Source organism: Cetorhinus maximus, chromosome 4 (assembly GCF_964194155.1).
Source record: "Cetorhinus maximus chromosome 4, sCetMax3.hap1.1, whole genome shotgun sequence".
In the NCBI taxonomy this organism is placed as follows: domain Eukaryota; kingdom Metazoa; phylum Chordata; class Chondrichthyes; order Lamniformes; family Cetorhinidae; genus Cetorhinus; species Cetorhinus maximus.
In genome coordinates this window covers 125,124,353-125,137,264 of record NC_135882.1, presented here as the reverse complement: position 1 = coordinate 125,137,264, position 12,912 = coordinate 125,124,353, and the positions used below count along the sequence as shown (strand labels likewise).

The following is a 12,912-nucleotide window of genomic DNA, read 5'->3' as shown; positions in this document are numbered from 1 at the left end:
GGAGAGAGAGGTTGAGTGTGTACATATGGTGGCGCATGGCACTGAATGTGGATCTCAGGATGCAGCGAGGACAGCAGTCCGAGGAATGCTGTATGTCTGAGAGATGCCTGTAACCCTGGGTGGATTCAAAACATGAGGAATGGAACTTCAGTTGGAATCCACATGGGGTAAATCAGAAATGGACCCATGGAGATCAGACACTGATTCCTGGAGACTCCTGGGCAATCCAGCTTGGTTGGCAACCCCAGCAGGTGCTGTTGTTTTGGAGAGGATCACAGCGCTTGTTTTTGCCCACAGCAAAGTGAAGTGAATCTGCATTTGGGGGTATTGGTTTTGAGAACACAGTTAGCCAAGACAGTGGAAGAAACTAAGGAGTACTGTGCAGCCTTTAACATTCATCTGAACAGGCAGACAGGACCATGGCATTTTAAATTTTTTTGTCTGAAGGACAAACGCATTTCTAATAATACAGCATTGCACTGAAGGGCCAACCTAGAACATGTATTCTATTCTGGAAAGGCAGGTAGATTCACAATTTCGTGACTCAGAAATGAGGATTACATAAATGCACATGGGCCAGAATCTTACATTGATTGGGCAGGTGCGCACCCGACCTGAATGCACATTAAATTGCACGAAATGGTGTCGGGTGTGTGTCCTGACGTCATTGCACACGCGAGCAATATTGGGGTCAGCGGGCGCACGCAGGAGTTGGAACCGTGCTCGCCGACAATTAAAGGGTCAGTTAAGGCTATTTAAAAACCCTTTTGTCTATGATTTTACGTTGCCTGTGCGATTTCGCGCTTGTTGTAAAGGCAAAATGGGCAGGCAGCTGCCCGTTTTTAACAAAACCTCATCCAAGGATGGGATAAAATGTCTGGAGTGAAATATAATAAATAATGATATCTGAGGACTGAGGTTTATTGAGTTCTACTGTAAGGTGATTGAATGTGTTGCACAGACACAATTTACTGCATTTTGCTCTACTCATTTAATTTGTACAGGTCTGCAGCTCCCTGCGGCAGCTCTGCAGCAGCTGTCTGCCTTCAGGGAACTCGCTAGGACTGCCACCCACACCCTTACTTTTGTCGGCACCCACCTTCTTCCTGCCGCCCCCACACGCCTCATGGCAGCGCTGAGGCTCTCTCAGCATGCGTTTCATGCTGGCTGTCCGTTAATTGGTCAGCCAGCGTGAAATTGCATTTGGGGGCTTATCGCAGGTGGAAGTGCATTTTGCGTCCGCTTCCGGACCTGCCGACTTGGCGCTCACACCAAAGGTGAAATTCAGGCCATGGAATCCATTGCATGGAAACAGTGTATTCAGTCCAACTGATCTATGCTGATGTTTGCATTCCTCATGAGCCTCCTTGCCCTTAATTATCTCTTTCTACCCTGTCTTTTATGCCTTTATTTGCTTCTCCCTCATTTATGCATCATCTCCCCTTAAATACATCAATAATATCAGCCTCATATACCCCATCAGGCAGTAGGTTCCACGTTTTCACCACTCTGTTGTAAACAAATTACTTCTAAATTACCTTTAGCCATCTCCTTATCCATGTTCTCCCAAAAACCCAAGTTTTACAGTATTTCCTATAACTTGCAATTGTACATGATCTTTGACAACAAATATGCCCCAAGCCAAAATGACTGAGACAACATTCAATTTTGCTTTATGAACCAAAGAAAAAAAATCAGCAAAAATCTTGAGGATCTGAAATTGGCCCTCCTCCAATAAAGTGTTTATACTCTAAATTTTCCCATAGCTAATCTAAACCTTATGTGTGATCACTGCTCCCTAAATGTTTCCCTACTCTTGGTTCACCTAGTTCCCCAGAATCGGATGCATAAATTCATCGTTCCTTATTGGGCCAGAAACACACTGATTAAGAGAATTCTTCTGAACATACTTCAAAAAAGCCTTGCCCTCTCTGCCATTTACACGATTACTATCCCAGTCTATATTAGGAACAATAAAGATCCCATTATCACTATAGTTTTTGCACCTCTCTGTAAGTGCCTTGCAAAGATTCTGCCCATTATGTCCCTCACCCCTTCAATTTTCCATTACCCAATCCCATTCCTATCATTTTCTCTAAAGGCACGTGATGAGAGGGCTGAGACCCTTCGTTCTTGCAATTTCCACCTCCCTCTCCCACCCACACGATCTTCCTATCCTACTTTGAACCAGTTTTTGTTTGCTTTCAAAATGTAACCTTTTGTTAAGAAATGAAACCCAATCAGAATTAGAAAAGAGAATCTCTTATTGTAATGTTTTCCCATTCACAGGTGTAAGTATTTAGCATTGATATTTTGTAATTGTCAACAAAGCACAGAAGAGATAATTAGCTAGTTTCAAAATTCAACTGCTTTTTTGAACATTGCACTTACTTTGCATTAAAAGTGACACTTTCTCACTCTCAATCTGCTGTTTCCTTCTCTCCAACCCCAGTGTCTTTCTGCCTGTTCCTTGCAGTTTAAGATTTATGGAGCATGATGTAAAGGTTACAACAGGTACCCCATCAGTACACTGCCATTTTTTCCACGCACCTGTACGGCTTCTCTCTTTTTTAAAACAAGCTGTGAACTGTATCACAGCAGAACTTGAACATTAGTGCTCTTAGTTTTTTTCAAATAATTTTGATGTTTATTTTGAGTAGAAGCTAGACAAGAAAAAATATTCCTCAATGGAGGAATAATAATGGATAAATAAACAATACTAAGCCAATTGCACAGTACAGCTCTGGACAGAAATATCTAGTCCAAGCCCAGGTTTGTGAGAGAGGCAGAGGCCTGCAAGTAAAAACTTGAATGAAAGTATTATAAGACACAGAAGATAATTCAATAGATAAAAGTTAATTATACCGTGATTATTAATACTATTAATATCTTAACTACGTTGGTTAAATTCTTGTTTCGTATATTACAAATTTCAGTTATTGAGGAATAAATGGTAGCTGAAATAAATTTTCAGAAAACACTTTGAAAGAATCATGGAAACCTAGGGGCTAGATGTACAATCAGAAGGTCAGATTTATGCTGTTCTTTTTCTATTATAAATGTGAAAGTAGAAATCGATAATTTAAAAAACAGACAGGAAATTGATGTGGCTGTAAGATTTTTATATATTTTCTATCTCCCAGTCACTTTTTGTGGATAAACACGAACACAATTAAAGCTGTCAGAAGTCATTAGCTCAACTTTTCTACTTCAAGTTTACAAGCAACCAGCCGTGCAGGAAGGTAATGTCTGATTCAGACAGCTGCCAATTCTGCCTTTGAGCTGGTTTGATTGGTACTGATCCTACCCTTCAATTGTCTTTGTTATGATAGCCTTTTCCTAATTGTGAGGGACTGGAAACTGTAGGAACAAAGGTTGTCCGTATACACCAAATCACTAAAAACTCATACACAGGTGGAGAGGCAACTCAAGTTGAGAGCATGTGAATGAGGGAGAGAGGGAGAGATTGTGTGTGCTTAAAAGCAGCTTGAGTCCTAAATGCAGAAAAGTTTGATGTCACATCAGAATAGGCCTGGCTGATGGGAGGTAAAGTACCAAAAGAGAGCCCTGTTTGCAACAAAGAACCACAGTGGAGTACAAAGAGAGAGATAGATAAAGGCCTGCAGTGATATTAACGAGGCTAACTTGGAACAGCTTTTTCACAACGCTTTCAAGTATGGAAAAATGTGATGGTTCACAGTGTCTTTCTAAGACGTGGATAGTCTGTGTTGCAAGTACAAAATATGATCAGTCCCGGCCTAGAATCAAAGTTTAAGGTACAGAGCTACTGAGCTCTGTATAACTTTTAAAGTGTTAAGGATGTATGATGTGCTCTGAAAAAAAACTGTGCTATAGTATACTGAGTGCTCAACCTGTTAAATTTAATATTCAAATGGGTAATCAAGACAAGCTTGCAGATCACCTTGAATATTGTCTTTAGAATTGTATGCTTCTCAACCCAGAGATATGTAGGAATATTAATTGTTGCAATAACATTTAGAATGTGAGCATGCTCTTTAAGGCACAACCTTTTCCCTCTGCTTTTTGAGACAATTGCAGCATTGTATACAAATGTATGCAAAACCATTAGGATGGATTGGGTCTATGAGAAATCCATATTCAGCCAGTTTGAGGCTAGGAACATTGAAGGTTGACTTCGCCGTGTCATTTTGAATGTCTAAATTCTTCATCAGATATATTTTTCAAGCAATCGTTCAACACTTAATTTGTTCAACAAAATATTCAGTGGCCCGTCTACTAATGTGGATTAGTTATGTTAATAGTAATCGTTGGATCAGGATCATCAATAAACTGGTAAATAATGACATGCTCGATTTAAAACAAAAATGTAACTAGGTGCAGCCTACCATGTGATCCATGATTACAAACAATAGTCTTATCGTACTTCTGTGCAATGCTTCTATCTGTTCCAGGATGTGCCTCCCAGCAATATAACTTGTGGAATTCTTTTACATAGTTAACAGATTCGGCCAAATTTTAATCAACGCAACAAATGACTAAATGAGCTATGACTATTAGAATAGAAACACGTCTCTTGAAGCTGGTGCTTGAACAGCAGGAAACTGCATTGTTTGACATAGGTCATTTTACAATCTTAGTTCTTTGGATTAGGGCACTGCTCACAAGGACATTTATTGATCAACCCAAGTTTCCCTTGAGAAGTTGGTGGTCTTATCCTAGAACTGCTGCAGCCTATGTGGTGAAGGTACTCGTGGTACGCCCACAGTGCTGTTAACTAGGGAGTTTTTAGATTTTAACCTAGCAACAATGAAGGAACAAAGAAGTATATGTTCAAGTCGGGTTGGTGTTACTGTGCTCATGCATTGTATTATCAGAGACATAGTCTGGCACAAGTGTGAACACTTTTAACTCTCTTGGAATGGTTCATGCCAGTTCTGATCTGCTGCTGCTACTCCAGTGGATGGAACATGGCTGTAAATAGCAATTCTTCTAATAGCCTTGCGAGACTGGGAGTCACATAATTGTGAGAATTCTTACTTGGTAGCAGGTAGGAATCGTGTGTAGCACTGAGAAGAAAAGTGCCATCGTGAACCAGGGAGGAAAGAATTAATTTAGAGGATGAAAGTGCTGGCGTGAACTGTGGAAAGGTAGAAGACTGCCAACAAGAATTGTGGGGGCCAGTGCTAATAAATGGGAGGGCAAGAGGATTGCTGGTGTGAACTGAGGGGCAGGAGGAGGAGTGCCATTGTGAACTGGGGGCTGGAATGAAGAGTGAGTGCCCTTGTGGCTTAGTGACAGCCATGTATGTTCTTTTAGAACTGAGTGCCAATACATATTCACAATAGTCCAAAAATGACTCTGAAGGAAATGATGGGAAAAATCCCACAATGTTTGTCACAACCTACAAGAGTTAAAATTTTGGTATACCTGCAACTTAATTTATGACAAGCTCATCTCCCATTGCACTCTTTCAGAGTAACTACATGTCGTAGCTACATATTCAGAGATTTCCTAAGCTGTCAGTTTTTTCTAAGGTTGTGCTGGCTTTTAAAAAATTGTTGCTGAACCTTTGATAGCTTTCTGGATTGACATGTATGCGTTCTGTTCCTGGCTGTTGCTACGAACTGGCACTGCTGCTTTCTCATTTGTTTTCACTTTGTGTTGCAAGTGAAAATTCCTGGTTTCACAATAAACCGATCCAGGAAGAAAACAGCAACATTCACTGAAAACTGTAACCTGAACTAGTCAGATGCATACCAATCTAGATAACTAGAAAACACTGACAAGCACCGAGGGGCAAATCATGGACCTGTGAAGGGATTGGGAAAACTGAATATTTAGTTCTTAGGGAAGTAATAGTTTATTTGGTATGCTCATTATGGATAATTCCACATTTCACTTATTTTGATCCAGTATTATCAGTTGTGAAGTAGAGAAGCATTTAAGCAGAATTCCCCAGTTGCAGGCCACAGTTTCCCGAGGGAGCATTTCCCCACCTTTTTGGATATTTATACATACTGCAGGCAAGAGTGAGGAGAATAGCATTTGGAAAGAAGTGTATGTAATTCTTTATGTAGCTCTACAAAGTGGTAGGATTTGCATATGTAGCCACATTTCTCATGCACTGATTTGACCATTTGTTTGCATGGTACATTTGAATGGTACTCTTTGTACCATTCGAGAGACATGCTGAAAGGAGATCTCAGCTGCTTTCTGGCATTGGTGGAGGGAGTACAAAGAAAAATTCAGTGGTTGGATTCACCTGAGATCACTTTTGTACACTTTGCTGACTCATTATTTAGTATAGTTTAAAACCTTTGTTTTGGTACAAGTGAGTTCTCACCTGGTAATATCCTTGAATGTGGCAGGTAACTTGAAGAATATTTATCTGCTGTGAATGACCAGGTCAATTATGACTGGTATCAGCAATATAATATTACCCGCCACCTTTCAGTCATTCATTGTCCGGATCTGCTGCTACATGTTAAGTTCAGGAACAGCATAGACATTGAGGCCTTGGACAGTTCTCAGTTTGTTCTTTGATGACTGATAAGGAGAGATATAAAAATAAATTAACATATTGAAGGTCATCACTAAAATCACAGACTAATCTGTGGAACTATTTTACGCTTAGCTTGAGTTCTGATTTTGTAGGGCTTTCTGTTACGTTTTTCAAATTACAAGGATTAGAGCATTATCGGCATTCACAGGATTAGCAACTGTGCAGTGGCGTTGTAAGGCATTTAATATTGGATAAAATGGGATAGGTAATGTCAATGGAAATTCAAGTGTCAATCTTGGTTCAATGGTAGAATTCTCAACTCTGGCCCGGATTTTTGCTCCCGAGACGGGTAGCATGAGTCAGGAAATTCCCTGGCTTAATGCACCTGCCTAGGGGGAAAAAATGTCCCTTCAGATCCGATTTTCATTCCAGGGAAATGGGTGTGGGATAGACTCAGGGCCACCGTTCCCGGATTCAGATCAGAAATGGCCACAAGGCCTGCTGTGTGCCGAAGTAGCTGTTTAAAAGGCTCACCTTGCTTCTCTGGGACTTTGTCCCAGTTGTTTTGTTAAACATTAGGCCCTCTAGCATACACTCCATCACCCCTCACCCACTCCCCTTGCCCCAGCCATGCCAACTCATATACCTCCCCACCTGCCCTGGCACCTGGACTCCCAGAGCAGTTGCTCTACTCTGAACTCAGTAATGGTAGAGGACCCCCAGGAGGGCAGCGGAAATGCTTTAGGAATGTCCTCAAAAGTATTCCTGAAGTGGTCAAACATACATGTTGGCTCATAGGAGACCTTGGCTTGTGACCGACCAAATGGGAAAGCTCATTCGTGACAGCACTGAACACATTAGAAGACTTTGTCAGGAGCTTGCGAAGTCGGGGCGTCGGAGGGAAAGCACAAACCTCCAAATTACTTGACGAAGGATGTAGTTGCATTGGAGGTGGTTCAGAGGAGGTTCACTAGATTGATTCCAGAGATTCGGGGCTTGTCTTATGAGGAGAGATTGAGCAGTTTAGGCCTATACTCGCTAGAGTTTAGAAGGATGAGAGGAGATCTAATTGAGGTATATAAGATCCTAAAGGGGATAAACAAAGTAAACGTGAAGCGGATGTTTCCCCTTGTAGGGCATTCTAGAACGAGAGGCCATAGTTTTCGGCTAAGCGGCAGTAGATTTAAATCAGAGATGAGGAGGAATTGCTTTTCTCAAAGGGTCGTGAATCTGTGGAATTCACTACCTCAGAGTGCAGTGGATGCTGGGAAGTTGAATAAATTTAAGGAGGAGATAGACAGATTTTTAATTAGTAATGGGTTGAAAGGTTATGGGGAGAGAGCGGGAAATTGGAGTTGAGGCCGAAATAAGATCAGCCATGATCGTATTGAATGGCGGGATAGGCTCGAGGGGCTGAATTGCCTACTCCTGCTCCTAGTTCTTATGTTCTTATGTTAAACAACCCACTACCCAACCCTTCAAGCCTCACCTGCTCCACATGTGACAGAGTCTGCAAATGGCGTCTTGGACTTATCAACCATCTCAACCCATTGAACTGGAGAAGAAGCAAGTCATCCTTGATCCTGAAGGACTGCCTAAAAGAAGAGACACTAACTAATGGTTTAGCAAATATTAACTCATTAGTTTAGTGAATGATGCTCATCAGAGCATCAAGTATCCCCTTTTCTGCAGCAGATCAAGTTTGTTGTGACAGCATTGTGGAAGTTGTAATTTTTTTCTCTCTACTGCTGGCATATCATGCTCTACAAAACATAATCAACATTTCAGAAAAGGTAAAAACAAAGGGTCATGAGGACTCGAAACGTCAACTTTATTCTTCTCCGCAGATGCTGCCAGACCTCCTGAGTTTTTCCAGGTAATTCTGTTTTTATTTCAGAAAAGGTGTTGGATGAGCTTGCTCCCTTGTTAATGTTATTCATATTGTAACTGCTGAAACAATTTTCCTTAGTAAGCATTATTGGTAGAAGTGCATTGAGTCAACCCCATAGGAACAGACCATCCAACCCAACTGGTCTGTGCTCGTGTTTGTGCTTCACAAAAGTTTCCTCCCACCCCTCTTTCTTTAACCCTAACAGTATATCCTGCTATTCTTTTCTTCCTCATGTTAGGGTTGCCAACTCTGGATGGACATATTCCGGGAGACGTCAGTGGAAGTGACGTCACGGAAAGCTGGTGGAAGTGTAATCATGGAAAGCTGGTGGTGTGAGAGGTGAAACTAGAGAAAAGACCTGTGAAGCTGAGTGAGAGGGACTGAACTTGTCTCCACTAAATTTGACTACTGGGTCTGAACAATTCCTTCCCCTGACAGTTGTTCACAGGGGGATGGAAATCCGGAGCACACCACAGTTTGTCCAATCACCACCAATTCAGTCTGACACTAATAACATCAATAACGCTAACTAATCACTATACCAGCATCAAACCAGTCTCAGCTGAGCCTAACCTTGGATCATAATCAGAGCCCTTTCCTCCAGCTCTGCAGCCCATGTGGGCTTTGCCTGAACTGTTTGGAGCAACGATCATGTGGTCTGATCATGTAAGCCGTTTGGATATTTCTGTCAAGTGGCCTCCGCTGATGCCGAGTCAGGCTTTTCCATCGGTAGGACAGGGAAGGTCAGGTGGTACCTGGACACAGGCTGTGATTGACTGGTGGCCGGTCCCTGATGTAGGGGTTGTCAGGTGGTACCCGAGCCCAGGCCATGGTTGGTGGATGGTCCTGGCCAGGAGCTGAAATGCTCTTAAAATGCTTTGTTTTGCCCCTGGGAGATTGGGGCTGATTCCGGGGACTCCTGGCTATCCCAGGAGGGTTGACAATACTATCTCATGCTTATGTAGCTTTGCATTAAATGCATCAATGCTATTCGCCCGTAGAACTCTTAGTCGCTGACCAGATAATCCTTCCTGAATATCTAGGAGGGGACACTTGGTTGCCACCTGCACCTCACAGTATGCCATTTTTTGGAGGCAGACTTGCAGACAAATTTTGTTAGATCATTCTGCATTAAACATTTGTGCTACTGCATTGTCATGAAGCTATAATATTTTTCAAAATATTATTGTGGTTTATTGTAAAGTTAGTTTATGAGTATGAGTGTGCATGGTTCTGCCTGTGTGATTTAATTGAATTGGAGTCAGATAGACTGCAAGCTTGCAATTATCAAAAGAAGTTAGGGGTAAAAGGCATTTGAAATGTTAATAAATAAACACGGATGAGGTCTTAGCATGTAGGGTGTGAAGGAAATTTGTATTTTTAAATAAGTGAAGAGGTTGTTTAGGTTTCAAAGGGATGATAGGATGTTTACAACTAACAAGATAAGCAAGGCCAAGCAGTATGTTTATTTTTCCCCAAAGATACTGACCATATTGGCAACATGAAAGATTTTTATATTATGGGAAAAGTACATTTCCAAAGACATATAGAACAATGCAATTTACAGATTAAAGAGAGAGAAATGTATTTAAAGAGAATGGAAGACTATGTTGGGGAGGCCATGTAAGATTTAAAAGGAATGTGTAAAACAGCCTTGGGGAAGCCTCCAGTCACTTTTTAGCAGAAAGTCTGCTGCGTCCAGTAACCAAAGGTGGAGGAAAGCTTTTGGAATTTCACTGTTGAGTGCTGTGATAAACTTGCTTGCATGCTATTTAAATTTAAAATCTATTTTGGACTGTTGCCTTAAAGGGGCCGTGTAGTTGGGAGTCAGATTAATTAGGGATTTTGGGATTTGTTATAGTATTAAGTAACTATAATGTTATGTATTTGCTTGAAATCTTTTCTTTTGTTAATAAATGTTTCAATTTAATTTTTAAAATCTCGAAAGGTGTAGTGGACACATTACTTCTGAATTAAGTGCACAAATCTTCTTGTAATAAGTACAAATTGCAAAACCGTTATGATAGCATGGCCAAGTTTCTCTTGTGGATTTGGTCCACCTGGCGCACACCACCTGCCACGTCATAACAGCATCCTTCCAAGAAAACGCTGGCAACATATGCTAAAAAGGGTTGTTTGCTGTACACAGGTGTATCAAACAAGTGACAGAGGTGGTCTTGTTTGCAAGATGTAACAATTTCATCATGTTTCTTGTGGGAAGGAGTGATCAGTTTGACAGAGCACAGAACTTTCTATGGGTATCATGGTTTTCAAGAGTGCAAACCATTGTAATGCCACCCTCTGGGCTATCTGGCCAGCAGTTTAATCTTCTCTTCATTACGATTTGCTCTTGCCTGCCTATGCACGTTGCCTGATTTGGTGCTACCTGCCCATGTTCAGAACCAGGGACATGTGCACTGCCAGCTGAGCCAGACAGGGCACTGGTTGGGATTACAACCTCACAAAAAGTTAGTCTACTGGTTTGTGCTGCTCATGAGAGGGTATCCTGGCTTTTATTCTCCACCACTCAGAGGATGGGCTTGAGCCATTAATGTCTTAACACAAGGTGGATTGTGGAATTAAAGTCCTTGCTAACTTATCTCAAGCCTTCCTGCATGCCTTGAAATACTGCTTTCAGGCAACCAATGATACACTAGTGGTCAGTATAGATTTGAACCTCAACCTATTCATTTCCATTAAACATGGTAGATCTTCAAATTCAACTTGCAAGGGAATCCTAACTACCTGTTGTATTTTCCTATGTTGTATTTCAAGAACTCCTATAAGCTGCATTCCTTTCAAGAGCCAAGCTGTGTGTTCATCTTATCTGGTGTCCTACATTCAGTACTCTGTAAATGGTATGGTTTATCTTTTTTCCTGCTTGTTGTAGCATTCATGAGTGCTCTTGTGGTATTGTTGGTGACTGTGGTTATAATGGTGCAAGATGACCAAGAGTTGGTACAAGTGTTGGCAGTGATCCCGGTGCTTGTGGTGAGCAAGTTAAAGTTGTCTTGTTGCTGCTTTATGGCATGGATGCCATTGCCCTCTCACCTTTCTGCCTTGAGATTCTAGTTGTTTTCTAAAAATAGAGAGGGAACGCTTATCAGTGTCAGCAGATGAAAAAGACGTGGAAGGTTTAATGCAGTCTTTCAAATTTGTTTTAGGAATTTACAATAGTAATTCATGTTGGCCACCAATTTTTTTCTCATTCTTAATGGCTTCCTTTAAATTTGAAACATTTCCTCTCAAATCATCTTTGTATATAAACCTTTTGCTTTCACTTTTATTATTTAAAAAAAATATAACCTGCATGCCATTTCATTGGTAGTAACACAGTATTTGAAAGGGTGGTGGAAGGAGATTCAATAATAACTTTCAAGATTGTGTTAGATTAACACTTGAATAGAGAATATTACTGGGTTATGGATGAACACTGAAGTAAGAAAAAACTGATTAGGCTATAGGGAATAGGGCAGGGGAGTGGGACTAATTGGAAAACTCTAAGAGTTGGCAATGGCCTATTGGTCTAAATGGCCACCTTCTGTGAATCATTCTGTCATTCTGTGTATGTCTGATATAAAAAATATTTAAAACAGAATACTAAATAACAGAATCATAATTTTACTTCTGAAGTGTGAAGAACTTAGAACTTACAAGTGAAAAAGAATTTAAATTTACTTTGATTGTATTTATGTTTGTGCATTGGTGCCTCCTAGTGCTTATAGTACTCCAATATTCATCATGCGCCTTTTACTGGACTGTTATCTCCCATTGTTTGTATCACAGCAGTTCTGATGATTATTACTAATCAAATTTTTCCTTACTGGATACCTGGTATTTGCTTTGATTAAAAAAAGTCTTGCATTTATATAACACCTTTCACAGCCACCAGATGACTAAAAGCATTTTTCAGTCAATGAAGTGTTTGTGAAGTATGGACTCTAATGTAATGTTGGAAATGCAGCAGCCAATTTGCACATAGCAAACACCAAGTATAACAATGTGATAGTGACCAGATAATCTGTTTTTGTGATATTGATTGAGGGATAAATATTGGCCAAGACATTGGAGATAACTTAACTGCCTTCTTCAAAATAGGATCTTTTACATCCACCTGAGAGGCAGATGGGGCCTTGGTTTAATCCGAACGAGGGCACCTCTGACCTTGCAGCACTCCCTTAGCACTGTACTGGAGTGTCAGCCTTGACTTTTGTGCTCAAGTCTTGGACATGGACTTGAACCCAGAACCTTCTGACTCAGGTGAGAGTGCTACCAACTGAGCCACAGCTGACACATCAGTATTTGGTAACAGAATTTTTTCTGTTTGGTGTTGCTGTTTAATGCTGTAATCACGTATTAAAGCTTTGGAAAGTAGGTAACTTACAAAGCAGTTTGTAGCCTTTGATGCAAGATGTTTAACAGTGTGTAGGAATGTAGATTCACCACTCAACTGGGCTGTTAGAAGTACCATATGATCTAGAGAATTCAGTCTTTGTAGGAAAAGATTAAATGTATAATTGACAATTGCAGAGTGGCA

General features: G+C 40.8%; 1 protein-coding gene across 4 annotated transcripts in view; it reads left to right on the top strand.

Moving 5' to 3' along the window:
- triqk (triple QxxK/R motif containing) overlaps window positions 1–12,912 on the top strand; it is a 109,270-nt gene that overhangs the window by 6,394 nt on the left and 89,964 nt on the right. Inside the window, exon 2 of one of the 4 annotated variants that reach the window (XM_078540744.1) lies at window positions 12,474–12,635. The exons of the other annotated variants lie outside the window; for them this stretch is intronic. The gene's annotated coding sequence lies outside the window, so the exon portion shown is untranslated. The remainder of the gene's footprint in view (window positions 1–12,473; window positions 12,636–12,912) is intronic. 4 annotated transcript variants of the gene reach the window in all.